At 46.9% G+C, this 16,600-nt stretch overlaps 1 protein-coding gene across 2 annotated transcripts in view; it reads left to right on the top strand.

Annotated features, from left to right (window-relative positions):
• The window catches only part of LOC109739944 (protein REPRESSOR OF VERNALIZATION 1), a 59,050-nt gene that overhangs the window by 28,009 nt on the left and 14,441 nt on the right, over window positions 1-16,600 (top strand). The window lies entirely within an intron of this gene.

Raw genomic sequence — 16,600 nt, 5'->3', positions numbered from 1 at the left:
TCTTGTTGTAAGGTGGGTTCAAAGGGTTTTAAAAATCACTAGAACAATGCCCGTGCGTTGCAATGGGATATAAATATTCTAGTACGTTAGCTTGTGATCTACCTGTCAATAATAATGCGATTGTGTAAATAAATGTTCATCAAATTCTGCCCGTGAATTACCTTATATTTTGATTAGAAGTTTGGTAAGTAAATTAAAGTGGAATTGGTTCAGAAGGTAAGTAAATTAAGGTGATTGATTATCATGTACATGGAAGGTTGGACGAAGGGGTGGTGGGAAGAAAGGTGAAATGGGAACCTTACATTCTTTTTAAGTAGTAGAGATAATGTGCTGTTATGCACCTCAAAAGAAACCCCAAGATTCATACATGTGTAACATATTTTCACTGAATAGACAAATTGATGCGTAACTCGTGCCACAACCACTGCAGTTGAGGCTTGAGGTTATGATTCCTAGCTATCAGGAGTCTATCCTCCTTTTGAATGCTTGCTTGATTGATGCAACTCTGGGCTTTCAAATCTCCATTTGCATGTGCTGAGTTGCACCCACCTGTTTGTTGTTATAGTCGTTGCTAATTGAATTGTTTCATGTTCTTTGTTGCAAACATAGAATTTTGTTCCCTTATATTTGGGAATTAGAGACTTCCCTAAAGCTCAATTGTTGCAAATGATATTGCAAAGGGTATTGCTCACAAAGGTAATGTCAAGGGAAGGCAAAGTTTGTGACGGAATGGATACCTTCGTCACACTTAGGCCCCATTCAGAAGCTTGCCGGCTCCCAACTTCACCGGCTCCGCGCGAGGAGCCGGCCTGAATGCCGCAGCTCCAAGAAGTCCGCTTCACGAAGCCATCCCTCCTTGCGTGCAATTTCGTGGAGCCGTGGAAGCGTAGGTTCTCCAAATGACGAAACTGGAGTTGGTTGAATTTACAGGAGAATGCCATTCCAAAGTGGCCTGGGTACAATTTCGATCTGAAGAAGCCCTCTCGAGCGAACCAGCGACCGCGCGACCCCATAGTCAGACCAGCCCGCGCCTTTCCTCTCTGGCCCATGCCGACGGCGCGATGCTGCTGCCGAATGCTTCGCAGCTCCCGTATGAACCTGGTTAGCGGCTGGCTGGCTGGCCAAGAAGCTGGCTAGTTTGGGAAGCCAGAGAGCTTCTGAACGGGGCTTTAACCTTTCATGAAGTCGGGGATGACCAGCTCTGCTTCCGGTTGAAGGTGTCAAAGGATGAACTGGTTGTTGGCGATGATGTACTTGGTGGTTATTGATGTAGATGGTTCGAAATGGTCACTCTGGTGATGCATGAGTGATGAAGCGATGACTCGATCACGATGGTTGGTGGAGGTGTACGGTGTCGATGAAGTTCCTCCAAAATTTTCTCGGCCAAACAAGACCAAGAACACTCAAATAGGAGTCCGTAGTGAAAGTTATGGCCAAAACGGTGAAGATGCTGAAATTTCTAGCGTGCTCTCTAGAAATTCCTAAAGTTCCGGGGTAGGGGGTGGAAGTTCCAGATTGTCCGGAAGTTCCGGTCTTTGATAGGGTAAAGGAAAAAAAAGGGCCATAGGAATGCAATGGAAGGCCGATCAACAAGTTTTGCAAGAGATCCATGGATCAAAACCAAGCAAATCACAAGAAATTGGGTATGGCTATTTTTGGGTGGGGATTTTTCTAATTAGGCAAGAACGAAACAAAAATAGGCTAGAATAGTATGTGTGTGTGTGTGTGGGGGGGGGGGGGGGTGCTCCAAATCATGGCAACCTTGCTCATGATACCAAATGATGTAGGGCAGACCTTAGGGTGGCTCGATCTTCATGAATTGGAGGTGGATTTGAGGAAGGACGTGAAGAACACGAGGGAAAACGAGCGGAATCACAAGGGAAAGAAGCACAAATCAACACACATGTTGCAACACAAGATACATTAGGATAAATACTTGATTCAAATCATCCACTAGAGAGAGATGGAACAAGTGTTAGAATAAATCCGAGGCATACCGTCGATCATCCGAGGACCAAGCAATCACACGAGCACGACACCGAGATTTGTTAACGAGGTTCACCATCATGGCTACATCCCTGGGGCTTGACTACGGGCGCTCCTCCCCATGACACCGCTACAATACCGCACCTCCGGCCGCCCGGGCGCCGGCACACACCATCGGCTCCCCCCGCGTGCCTGTGCTATTATGTTGGCATAGGTTACATCGTGTGTCTACCCCCGCTATATATGAGAGGCCTATGATACAAGTGTCCTACTTGGACACGACTTCATATCCTATCTACACAATACAACTACAAGTCCTACTGTAACCTACCTTGTACAATAATATTCGACACAACTCTAACAAACTCCACCTTGGCGAATATTGTTCACCACCTTGGATTCATCCATGCGTCGAACCTCCATATACATTGGACTTGAGATACTGTTCGCACACGAACATGCCACGTGTACCCTCGACGCCGGGGGGGGGGGGTGCACCGGAGCTCACGTCGAAGGAGTCTCACCGGAAGCGCGATTCGCAAGTCGACCGGCGAGAGCTTTTGAGGACCCGAAACCCTACACTCCCGGGAGGGACCCCGCCGGGGAGTGCGGCGGCTATGGGCTGCCCTAGGTCGGTCAAGCCGCCCCTAGAGCCTCGCGGTTCGCAGCTCTCCAACACGAAGAACGACGAAGAACGAGGGAGCAAGAACGAGGGAAGGACAAGACGTAGATGAAAAAGCTGTAGATGTGTTTGCGATTGTGTGTTGTTGTTCAATCGGCTGTCACCCCTTAGGTATATAAGAGGCGGATGGACTTCCCGGGCAAGGAAAGGTTAGAATTCACGTTCAAAACCCTAGTTTGGGTCTAACTCGGAATCCAACTTTCCAAAACGGTTCAGTTTGCAACTTGCGGCAGAAAAATCCAAAACCCGGACTAACATCCCCGGATCCGGCCATTCTCGGAGAAATCCAAAACCCGGATGATCATTCCCGGAGTGTCTGGCCATCCTGATGCAACCGCACATTTTCGGCTCTAACTTTTGCATACGACATCCGATTGGGACGTATTTTATATCAGAATCAACCGTTTCGACGAGGCGCACAACTTTCATGTTAAAACTTTTTCCATTTGAAGCCATCTTAATTGGGTTTCAAGCCATTCTTTAATCTGGTGTCACCATGAGCATCTCTGAACTTGCCATAACTTTTGCATCCGAGCTTCGTTTTAGACCACTTCCATATCCATCTTGATCTTCTCGAAGAAAGCCACCCCATGGTAACTTCCAATCATAAGTTTGAATTAATATTGACATAGCTTAAAGCAACTTTTACGATTGTGCCACTTTTGAGCGTCAACACATGCCCTCCCCCTCGCCTGTTTTTCGGCAAAGCTAGCGTGACGAAAAACTTGTACCATGTTTTGTTCTAAGGACGATGTCAACACTCCATCGGCCATTTATATGTATTTAGGGCGATAATTATATATCGACCATGTTTATGCTAAGGGCGATAATTATATATCGGCCATGTTTATGCTAAGGGCGATAGTTATATATCGGCCGTTTTCCTATCTAAGCTTCTTGTCACACACTTGGGTGGTACTTCTTTAAATATTTGCCATTGAGAGCTCGAGGTAGTAATGTGCCTTGTATGGGTTCCACCAAATATGAGTTTCTGGGAACTACCCTTGTAATCTTAAAAGGACCTTCCCAACTTGGAGACCACTTCCCGAATTTTCTGTCTTTTGAACCAATCGGTAGAATCACCTTCCACACGAGATCACCAACTTAAAAATTCTTTAACTTGACCTTCTTATTGTAAGCTCTTGCCGCCCTCAACTTATCTCTTTCTATGGCCTTTAAAGCAGCCAAACGTTTATCGACGACTTCATCAATATTGTCCATCATCAAGTTATAGAAGTCCACCGCGGATAAATCATTTTGTTTGGCTATTCTCAAAGCATTCAAATTCACTTCCACTGTAAAATGGCCTCCTGACCATATACGAGCTCATATGGAGTCACCTTTGTAGCACCATGGCTTGAGATCCTATGTGCCCACAAAGCTTCGGACAATAGCTCATGCCATCTCCTTGGATTATCCTCAATCTTCTTCTTGATGAGCTTGATTAATATTTTATTACTAGACTCAGCTTGTCCATTGGCTTGGGCATAATATGGGTAGGAATTGAGCAAGTTTATCTTATATGATTCGGCAAATTCTCTGACTTGATGTGACATAAAGGATGAACCTTGGTCCGTAGTTAATGTTTGAGGAATGCCGAATCTATGAATAATTTGTTCAGTTATGAATTGAATTACCTCTGTGTGCGCCATATTTTTGAGTGGTATTGCTTCAGACCGTTTAGTGAAATAATCAGTTGCCACCAACACAAAGCGATGCCCCTTTGAAGAAGAAGGATGAATCTCTCCAATAAAGTCTAATCCCCAACCTCTAAAAGGCCACGGCTTGATAATAGGATGTAACATAGCAGCGGGAGCTAACTGAATATCACCAAACTTTTGACAAGCTTCACATCCTTTATAGTACCGGAAGCAATCATTAACCATTGTCGGCCAATAAAACCCAGCATGTCGTAGTAACCATTTCATCTTGGGAGCCGACTGATGAGTGCCACAAATACCTTCATGGACCTCTCCCATAGCAACTCTCGCTTGGTCCTCGTCCAAGCACTTTAAAAGAACATCATCAATCGATCGGCGATAGAGACCATCATCTCTCATTGTGTATTTGAAAGCCATACCCTGAATAGTCCTGTCCACCCTTTTACTAGGATCACACAAATGATCAATAGTGGGCTTCCTCCAGTCTTGATTTTCTCCTGCATTAAATATTTCATTAGTGGCTGAAACGGTGGGCTCCGGTTCGGCCTCCCCTGTGTTGGCAAGACTAGACATCGGCCTTTGAGAAATATGAAACATGCCACGATCAACATGATAGCCTGATGCTCGTTGTGCCAACTCATTTTCTCTCCAATTGTCATGTCTAGATATATGAGCAATGCTAAAATAATCCAAAGTATAAATTATATCTAGACATTTATCAAGATAAACATTAAGTGATTCGTCAAAACATTGAAAGACTTTGGATATTTGTTGCACTACTAATAACGAATCACCAAAAGCCTCAATATGTGTAGCACCTATGGCAAGCAACATCTCTAAGCCGAATAACAATGCTTCATATTCGGCTTTATTATTTGTGCAAACGTATTCTAAGTGGCATAAGGCTTCAAAAACAGCACCACGAGGAGATATATAAACAATACCAACACCTTGGCCATTGCTACAAACTGAACTATCAAAATATAATCTCCATGGTACTAATGAGACAAGGTTTATATCAATATCATGCTTGTCATCAATCCGATGCCCAACAATAAAATTAGCAACAATTTGGCCTTTCATGGATTTCAGAGATTCATAAGCCAAATCATATTCAATTAAAGCATAAGCCCACTTGCCAATTCTACCACTAAGAATTGGCCTATGCAACATGTATTTGATGACATCGGTTTGACAGGCTATAATGCAAGTACTAGGCACTAGATAATGTCTCAATTTTGTGCAAGTATAATTTCTCAATAAATGTATACCTTGTCTCGGCGTCCAATAAGCGTCGGCTCAAATAAGTAATAGCATATGCTCCTTTCCTTCGGTCTCTTGAGTCAAAACAGCACCAATAACACCTTCCTCCGCTGCAATGTAAAGTCTAAATGGCTCCCTGTGCCTGGGCGCTTTCATAACCAGAGGAGTGCACAAATATTTCTTAATCATATCAAATGCCTCTTGCTGTTTTGCCCCGCAAGTAAAATCAACATCATTCTTTAACCGAAGGATAGGAGTAAATGCATCAACCTTCCCTGATAGATTGGCTATGAACCTCCTCAAATAATTGACCTTGCCAAGGAATTTTTGCATATTTCTCTTGCATGTTGAAGCCTCTACTTTCTGTATAGCTTCTATCTTTTTGGAATCAATTTCCACGCCATCTTCATGAATAACGAAACCCAGAAACTTCCCAGCCGATACACCAAAGGCACACTTCAAATGATTCATTTTCAGCCCATATTTCTTCATTCTTTCAAAAGCCAAACACAAATTGGCTAAGTGAGATTCAAAAGCATCCGATTTGACAACAATATCATCACTATAGACCTCAAGTATAACACCAAGTAAATCATGAAAAATTAAATTCATAGCCCTTTGATACGTGGCGGCGGCATTCTTTAATCCAAAGGTTATCACCGTCCACTCAAAGAAACCAAGGAAACCGGGGCATCGAAAAGCCGTTTTGGACATGTCCTCTTTGGCCATAAAAATCTGATTATACCCCGCATTACCATCAAGAAAGCTAATGACCTTATGTCCAGAAGCATCATTAATAAGCATATCGGCTATTGGCATGGGATACTCATCTTTAGGTGTAGCTCTATTCAAATCTCTGAAATCAATGCACACCCTCAACTTGCCAGAGCCTTTCTTCTCTACTGGCACAATGTTAGAAATCCACTCGGCATACCTGCAAGGTCTAATAAAGTTAGCTTTAAGCAAACGACCGATCTCTTCCTTGATCCGGTCATAAGTTTTTGGATTAAACTTTCTGGCCGATTGCTTGTATTGTCTAAAACCGGCCTTTATAGGTAACGATGCTCCACTAGCTCTCGGCTTAAACCTGGCATCTCATGATATTCCCATGCAAATCAACAAACATATTCTTTCAACAGCTCGATCAACTTAGCTTTATGATCGGCTCTTAAATTTTCGTTTACAAATGTCGGCCTAGGAATTGAACCATCTCCTATATCTATTTCTTCTAATGGATCGGCCGATATAAAACCTTGTCCTAATTTATCCATATCATCTAACTCTTCTATGGACTCATACATATTGTTCTCATTGGACCGATATTCTACAAGACGCTTTTGTAACCACTCTGAGTTATGATCCATTTAAATACATCATACCTTGGAGCCGATTATAGCCAACCGGCTTCAAAAAAACGGGCACGAAACCACTTTTTGTGGCGCTAAGAAAATCAAATTCTGATAAGTCGTGCCCCGTCAAGCAAGTAACATTGGGATGTTGCCAATCCACCGATGCATCGGCCAAAGCAACACAAGCCGAATTATCCGCATGAATGCCTTCTACTTCATCATCAACCCACCAAATTAAAAACTGATGCATAGTAGATGGCACGCATTGGTTTGCATGAACCCAATCGCGGCCTAATATCATATTGTAGTTACCTTGCACCTCAGCGACAAAGAATGCGGTAGCCAAAGTTTTACTTCCCACCGTGAGCTCCACATACATCACACCTTGGGCTTCAGTTTTCTCTTTGCCTTCAAATCCATTGAGCACCATGTTGGTCTTTATCAACTCTTCATCACGCAGCCCCAATTTTTTAAAGACCGAATATGGCATAAGATTCACCACAGCACCACCATCAACAAGCATTCTAGCAACCGGCGATCCATTAATATGATCTTTAAGGAACAATGGCTTCAAGTGCGTCACCGGTTCTTTTGGCTTCTCGAATATAGCATTTTTAGGACCAAAATCCAACTGAGCTACTTCCCCTTCTTCATTTACAGCACGAAATTCAGCGGGTAAGTAATACACCATATTAATATCCATACCTTCATGAACCGGTGTAGACTCATAATCAAGCATATCATCTCCATCCTCAAGCATGTCCCCTGACTCCGAAATATCTCCAAGTGAAGAGGAAGAAATAGGTGAAGTGGACGATGTAATGGCAGCCGCATCGTCCTCCGTTGGTAGTGTAGGTGTTGCTATGATCAATGCAGAAGTTGCTATGTTTTCCTTTTGCTTAGGCTTCCACACTTGTTTGGGGGTACCATGGGACAACTTTCATTGAACAATTCATCCCTTTGCCTCTCTGCTTCTTGTTCCTCCTTCTCATGGCTCCTCATGCGCTGCAATCTCCTTTTTTGTGCCTTGGTCAGACCGGAAGGACACCACTTAGGCTGAGTATATTTTGGATCCCTCGACTTGGCCTTGCTTGTGCTAGCTTCATGATCATTAGCCATGGGACCCTGTCCAGCCACATCTTTATTAGAATCAGCCGGATTATCAACAATAATCGGCTCTTTGATTGTTAATTCTTTAGTGCCTATCATAATAGTTTCAACACTAGTATTCTTCTCCTTTTGCTTGCTAGGCTCTGAAATTTCAGCACTTGGTGATTTAGCACGCCACACTTGCTTGCCAACCCTTCCATGATTATCTTGCGTTGGCCGATTGACACCGTTGTTCAAATGGCCTCTTGTAGGATAAGAGAGCCTCTCATGAATGGGCCTCCTTGGTTCTGCCCACCCCGGATGAAAAGCATAAGGGGCCATTAGGGACTGCCCCCATCCTCCATTGAAACCTCCCATGTAGTATGGCGCATAGGGGGGTGGCGCCATCCATGGTCCCGGTGCCCACGACCCATATGGCCTTGCATGATGCTGAAAGTCTTCCCGAGGAGGTGGCCTTGAGCGCTTCAAATTTGATGACCGGTTAGAGCTAGAACCGGCTGCTTGATTAGCATACTTGGACAACAACATATCAAAAGTTGACTTGATTTTCTTGCGCTGCACTTTAGCTTCATTCGTCTTCCACTTGCCAACCTCTGGACTCTTGGCTTAACAAATTTGACATGAGTGTTCTCTTGCACTTGTGGTTGCCCCTCGAGTGTAGGATTCTTGATGGTGATCTTGATTATCTCCTTGCCATCGGGTTGCTTATCAAGCACAACTTGTCTCCCCAAGACCTTGTCGCTCTCCTTATTTTTCCTGGGCTCACCAATGACAATATTATTCTTATTAGCTGATTCGGCTATGTTGGGCCGAATTAACATCTTCTTCCCCTTCAAATCCATGGTGTTCATTGGGAAAGGATGCTTATCAACTTGCATCTCAGAAAAATTCAATCGTCCGTCACTAATGGCCGATTGTATTGTCGTCGAAAAACATTACAATCATTAGTAGCATGAGAAAAAGAATTATCATACTTGCAATAAGCACGCTGTTGGGGATATTACTACTGGGCGTAAACCGGCCAGGAGAGGCCGGGTTATCCCCATAATGGTTCACTATATCTGAAGCCCATGAAGACAGACGGTGGTGCTTTATGAAGGCCCAGGGCCCAAAAACGGTTTAAGGTCTATAGACGTAAACCGACATTGATATGTAAACTTGTGTTGTAAGATAGAAAGAGCAGAGATCGAGCCGGACACGTTTATGAGCCGGCCTCGGGACCCTGTAAACGGACGGGCGTCAACCCATGTATATAAGGGGACGACCCGACGGCGGTTTAGGAACAACAAACAACAACTCGAGAGCCAGGCATAGCGAATTCGCTCCCTGGTCATCAAAACCCTAGCAATTCCACAACAACTGGATTAGGCCTTTACCTTCATCGCAAGGGCCGAACCAGTATAAACTCTCTGCGTCCTTTGTCCGCTTTAAACCCCTTTAAGCTAACCCGTCGCGATGGCTCCACGACTAAGTCCTTTCTTTAGGACATCTGCCGTGACAAAACCACGATAGTTGGCGCCCACCGTGGGGCTATCGCACGATGGTTTCGAGTTCTTAGAGGGCAGCTTCGAAGGACTCGAGGGATACGCTGTGGGCCGGATGACCAAGAGTCGTCGCGGCAAGCTCTACATCGACGACGCAGGCTAGGGCCCCGAGGCCGGCTCAATCGAGTACGGGTACCGGGTCCCCTTCGGCAGCATCCACGTTTTCATTGGCAAGATCGGCGAACCGGGCCCTGAGCCGGACATCTGCACCGACATCGTCGAGACGGCTCAGCGTGCGAGATCTGCCCGGGTTAAGCCTGTCAGGAAGCGTGCCTTCGTGGGAGTCATCCACAGAGTGAAATCTGAGGATAGATCGGAATCTGGTGGTGAAACCGTCGTTTATTCCGGCGACGAGTCATCGACCGAAGAGACCGAGTCATTGTACCAGTTGCAAGATGGCCGGATTGGGGGCTGTTCCGATGGCGACAGTATTCCGGATCCCTTTGATCCGCCAAACCGGGTTGCGATCTTCATGGCCGGTACACAGCCAACGCTCCACTCTTCGACCTCAGCGGCGATGATTTCCGGGTCAGTAGCAGCGACAGCAGCCGGGGCAGGAGGCCCCGTGCGACCGCCGGCTCAGATTTTGTCTGATTTATTTGACGCTTTGGCAGCACTGATGGCGGAGGTTAATCCGGCGAATCAAGAGGAGCATAATGCGGAAATTGCGAAGGTGAAAGATCAGATAACCCAGGCCAAGGCCGACCTGGCGGCTGAGGATACCAGGATGGCTGCAGAACGGGCCGCATTGGATGCACAGGCTTACCGGCTTATGTTGGATCAGAGCGCGTCCAACGATGTCATGAACCTCTTTAATACCCAGGAGCAGGGACCAGTAATCCGCCAGTGGTAGACCGGATGGAGGCACCTGGAACGGGAGCGCCGGTTCAGCCGCGTCCAACAGATCCGCCTCGTCAGAACAACGTCCCGTCACAACACGTCCCAACACCGCCGGGTCACTACTCTAACCCGATGGATAACATTGTCGCTGCCGCTTCACGACTGGCGGCTCTCTCGATCGAAGGCGAGTCCCCAGTAGCGGTCGAGACGCGACGGGCTAGGGAGCTCCTTCAGACAGCTTTGACTCAGCAGCAGGCTTATTCATATAGTCGCGAAAGGATCCATTGTACTCCTCGCCCAAGCCGGAGAAACAGCAGGCATATCGATGAACCGGCCGTGTCAAGCAGTGCGCGAAACCGTAATCCGCCCCGTGGCCATAACCCGGCGGGCGGCGGTGGTGATGCTCAGGATGTGATGGATCGTGCTAGGGCACGTCGAGAGGCCGAGTTAGCGGCGCAGCATGAAGCCCGCCAACTTACTTCGGTTCGTCCAACCACGTCGGTGGAACCAGGGGTTACTTTCAGCTTTTTGGGAGTACCGTGTCTCGTCCCAGCGTTGCGCAACGTTCGCCTGCCCAAGGATTTCAAGGGCCCACGTAAAGTGTCGAATTACACCGCCGATTTATCCCCCGAGTCATGGGTTGAAAGCTATGAGATGGCAATGGAGATGCTGGATGTGGACGATGCGGCGTGTGCTAAATACTTCACCATGATGCTGGAGGGGACAGCCCGCACTTGGCTGAAGAACTTGCCGGCTAACTCTATTGGGTCATGGGCCGAATTAAGGGCCCGATGTATTCAGAATTTCAAGGATACATGCAAGCAGCCCATGTCAATTGTGGACTTAGCTGCCTGTGTCCAGGAGGAAGGAGAATCAACAACCCGTTGGGTGCGCTGGGTTTCAGAGATTTTGCATTCATCGGACCGCATCAATGCTGATACAGCAGTTTTAACATTGGAAGGCAATTGCCGGTTTGCACCTCTGAAGTTGAAGTTGGGACGGCTCAAACGTCATTGTAATGACATGGGAACGCTTATGGCAGCTCTGGTAAAGTATGCCGACTCTGATAGTACCAAGGACCCCGAGTCTGACGATGACAAGACATGGAAGGGAAAGAAGAGCGGCAACACCAAGGGGCAGCAGCATAACCCGGCGGGTCATGGAAACAGCGGTAAGTGTAAAGCGGATAACAACTTAGACTTTGTGGCTAACACCAACACACAGGACAAAGGTCAGCGGTGTAAGGGTAAACCGCCCCAGCGTGGCGGAGGACCAAGTCCTAATCCGGAGCGCCTGTCTTATCTGTTAAACCAGCCTTGCCCAAAGCACGGGACGCAGGACAAACCGTCCACGCACCTCTGGAAAGATTGTTATATCATGCAGGAGTTTAAAAATTCCGACTTTTTTCGGTATGATCACGAACCGGGCGGTGGTTCAGGCCCTGGATCTCATGGGCCGGGTTACGGTGGAGGCAGTTCCAGTTCAGGTTTTCATGGTAATCAGAGCGGACATAGCAATCAAGGCAATCATGGCAGTCAAGGTGGTTATAATCATCAGGGCAATCAGCAGCAACAGCAGCAGTCGGGTTACTAGAGCAACCCGAAGCAGTTGAACAGTGGACAATATCATGTCTTCACCACTAGCCTGTCCAAGCGTGATCAGAAGCTTCATAAAAGGGCAGTGAATTCCGTTGAACCGGCGGTGCCCCGTTACTTACGCTGGTCTGAGCAGCCGATCGTGTAGAGTAGGGAGGATCATCCGCCCCGGGTTGATAATCCGGGTCATCTGGCATTGGTGGTGGCGCCTCAGGTAGGCGGATATAAGTTCACCAAGGTACTCATGGATGGAGGGAGTAGTATCAATATCCTTTATTATGAAACTTTCCGTCGCATGGGGTTAACAGATAAGAATCTTAAACCGTCCAACACGGTCTTCCATGGCGTGGTGCCTGGTAAATCGGCGTATCCCGTTGGTAAGATAGCTCTGGAGGTTGCTTTTGGTGATGAGCATGATTCAAGGTCGGAGACATTGACCTTCGAGGTGGTGAAAATTAAAAGCCCGTATCATGCCTTGTTTGGACGGCCGGCTTATGCCAAGTTCATGGCAAGGCCCTGTTATGTATATCTGCAGCTCAAGATGCCGGGTCATAAGGGTACCTTCACGGTTCATGGAAGCCGTAAGATCGCCTTGGAATGTGAAGAAGGTGATGCAACATATGCTGAGTCGGTTTGTGCAACAGAGGAGTTGAAGTTTTACAAGGACAATGTAGATCCGGCAGATATGACTTCTTTGAAAAAGCCAACTACAGAGCATGATCCGGCCTTGAAGTTTAAAACGGCTGATGAGACTAAGCTGGTTGATTTTGTTCCAGGCGACTCATCCAAGCAGTTTAGCATCAGCGCTAACTTGGATCCGAAATAAGAAAGCGCGCTCATCGAGTTTATCCATGAGAATCGGGTCATCTTTGCGTGGAAGCCTTCTGACATGCCAGGTGTACCGAGAGAACTCGCTGAGCACACTCTCAATGTTGATCCCAAGTATAAACCGGTCAAGCAATTTCTTCGCCGGTTCAATGAAGAAAGACGCAAGGCTATTGGTGAGGAAGTAGCCAGGCTCTTGGCGGCTGGGTTCATCGTTGAAGTATTTCATCCTGAATGGTTGGCTAATCCGGTGCTGGTGCTAAAGAAGAACGGCACTTGGCGTATGTGTGTGGACTACACAGATTTGAACAAGGCTTGTCCGGCAGATCCTTTTGCTCTCCCTCGTATTGATCAAATCATTGATGCTACGGCGGGTTGTGAGCGTTTGAGCTTTTTGGATGCGTATTCTGGTTACCATCAGATCAAAATGGCAGTTAAGGACCAGGAGAAGACAGCGTTTATAACTCCTTTTGGAGCCTTCTGCTATGTGTCTATGCCTTTTGGGCTCAAGAGTGCCCAGGCGACTTATCAGCGCTGTGTGCAGAATTGTCTTTATGATCAGATCGGCCGCAATGTTCATGCTTATGTGGATGATATTGTGGTGAAATCCAGGAAGGAGGAGACATTGATAGATGACTTGAAGGAGACCTTTGATAACCTCCGGGTTTATAAAATGATGCTTAATCCGGCCAAGTGTGTTTTTGGTGTACCGACAGGCAAACTCTTGGGCTTTCTGATGTCTAACAGGGGCATTGAAGCTTCAAGGCTATAACTTCGTTGGCTAAACCGAAGTGTATCAATGATGTTCAACGCCTGGCAGGCCGGATTGCCGCCTTGAGCCGGTTTGTCAGTCGTCTTGGTGAGAAGGCCATCCCTTTATATCAGATGCTGAAGAAAACGGATGACTTCGTCTGGAGTGACGCTGCCAATGAAGCATTTGAGGACTTAAAGCGGCAGCTGGCTAATCCGCCGGTTCTTGCTGCTCCTGTTGATAAAGAGCCATTGTTGCTATATGTGGCCGCTAACGCCCGGGCTGTTAGCGTGGCTATTGTGGTGGAGCGCAAGCAGACCGGAAAGGAGTATCTGGTTCAACGGCCGGTTTATTATATCAGTGAGGTACTTATTGAGTCCAAGCAAAGGTACCCACATTGGCAGAAGCTGGTGTATGGAGTTTTTATGGCAAGCCGGAAGCTTAAGCAATATTTTCAAGGTCATCCCATCACTGTGGTCAGCTCTGCTCCTTTGGGGGATATAATTCAAAACAGGGAAGCAACTGGCCGGATTGCTAAGTGGGCTATTGAGCTTGGGCCTCACGGGTTAAAATATATGCCCCGGACGGCGATCAAATCTCATGCACTTGTGAATTTCATCAATGACTAGACAGAATTACAGGCGCCAAAAGAGAAGCCGGATCATACTTATTGGACTATTCATTTTGATGGGTCCAGGCAATTGGAGGGCTCAGGGGCTGGAGTCGTATTAACTTCCCCACGAGGTGATAAGTTTTGTTATGTTCTCCGTTTAATGTTCCCTTGCACTAACAATGCAGCTGAATATGAGGCTTTACTTCATGGTCTTCGGATGGCTAAAGAGATGAATCTAAGCCGCGTTAAGTGCTTCGGTACTCGGACCTGATGGCTCAACAAGTATCTGGTACTTGGGATTCCAAGGACCCACTCATGGCAGCATATAGTCGAGAGGTGGATATTGTTGCAGGTCACTTCAAAGGTTATCAGGTCGATCATGTGGACTGGCGAAAGAATGAAGCGGCGGACGCTTTAAGCCGTTTGGGTTCCCAACGTAAACCGGTTCCACACAATGTCTTCCTGGATGTGCTGCATAATCCGTCCGTCAAGCTCCCTGGCGAAGAGGATTTGGCTGTTCCTGATCCGGAGGCTCAGTTGGTGGCGGCTCTTCATGTTATCCCGGATTGGACGGTTCCATATTTGGCGTATATGAACCGGGGCGAGTTACCAGAGGATGAAACTTCGGCCAGGCAGATAATCCGGCGGTCCAAGTCCATGACTATTATCAATGGAGAGTTACATCATTGCAGTGTGACAGAGGCATTTCAGCGTTGTGTATCTCCTGAAGAAGGCCGTGAAATTTTGCGTGAGATCCACGAAGGAGATTGTTGTCACCACGCCGGTTCAAAATCTCTGGTAGCTAAGGCGTTTCGTCACGGTTTCTATTGGCTGACGGCTCATGCTGATGCTGAGGACTTGGTCAAAAGGTGTGATGGATGTCAAAAATTCTCACGACGCACTCATGTACCGGCTCAAGAGTTGAGGATGATTCCAATCACTTGGCCGTTTGCGACTTGGGGGCTAGATATGGTTGGGCCCTTTAAGAGATCCAAGGACAAGAAGACCCACCTTCTGGTGGCGGTTGATAAGTTCACTAAGTGGGTGGAGGCAGAACCAGTCAGTAAATGTGATGCAGCTACGGCGGTTCAATTCATCAAAAAGGTGATTTTTCGGTTTGGCTTTTCACATAGCATTATAACTGATAATGGTACCAATCTGTCCAAAGGTGCTATGGAGTTCTGTCAACGTGAGCACATCCGGTTGACGTATCATCAGTGGCTCACCCCAAGTCTAATGGTCAGGTAGAGAGAGCCAATCAAGAGATCTTGAGAGGCATCAAGCCCCGGCTTATGGTTCCTTTGCAACGGACGCCGGGTTGTTGGGTGGAGGAGTTACCTTCTGTGTTATGGAGCATCAATATCACGCCCAACAGATCCACGGGTTATACACCTTTTTTCATGGTTTATGGAGCGGAGGCGGTTCTCCCTAGTGACATCCGTCATGACTCGCCTCGTGTGGCGGCATATGTTGAAGCTGACAATGAGAAGGCACGACAGGAAGCACTTGACCTGTTGGACGAGGAGCGTGACATTGCAGCAGCCCGTTCGGCGATTTATCAGCAAGATCTGCGTCGTTATCACAGCCGCCGGGTTAGAACCAGAACTTTTCAAGAAGGCGATCTGGTGCTCCGACTCATTCAGGATTAGACTGATATGCACAAGTTATCCCTGCCTTGGGAAGGACCTTTTGTGGTCAGCAAGAATCTGCATAACGGGTCATACTATCTTATTGATGTTCGAGAGCGCAAAGACTCACGTAAATCGGAGGAGGAGACCCACCGGCCGCTCATCTTCGGCCTTACTATACGTGAGCCATAGGCTCTGCTTATGTACATAGTTATGACAATGTATATATTATGATCAATATAATAAACCGGAGCCTCAGCTAAAGCGGGGTATCTGTTGTTTTTCTTATTCATGTGTGGTTGCATGGGGGCTTCTGTTCATAAAGCGGCGTCCGGTTTACACCTTGACTCAGCTTATAAAGCTTTATATACAAATCACTTGGGGGCTTGGTTGTATTGGAACCATAGCTACACCTCTTGATCGGCGCAAAGCCACCAGAAAAATCACTTGGGGGCTTGGTCGTATTCGAACCATAGTCACACCTCTTGATCGGCTCAAAGCCAAATTACTTCGGGGCCAAAGAGAGTGTTGCAAAAGAACAACTCAAACATAGGCACCCATTGAGCATAGCTCAAAATATTGCTTGGGGATTCTTTGCTATCGCAATGAACAAAGAATCTACACTTGTAATAGGCTATCAAGCCACGGCTTGGAATCCTGGTGTATACACCTAAAACCCCGTGTTAGCCTGCCTTTTTTATGTAAGTCACTCCGTCTAGGTAAACCTGGTATGACCCGGCGAACTTCGAAAAG

Source organism: Aegilops tauschii, chromosome 3 (assembly GCF_002575655.3).
Source record: "Aegilops tauschii subsp. strangulata cultivar AL8/78 chromosome 3, Aet v6.0, whole genome shotgun sequence".
NCBI lineage: Eukaryota > Viridiplantae > Streptophyta > Magnoliopsida > Poales > Poaceae > Aegilops > Aegilops tauschii.
This window is presented reverse-complemented; position numbering and strand designations above follow the sequence as displayed.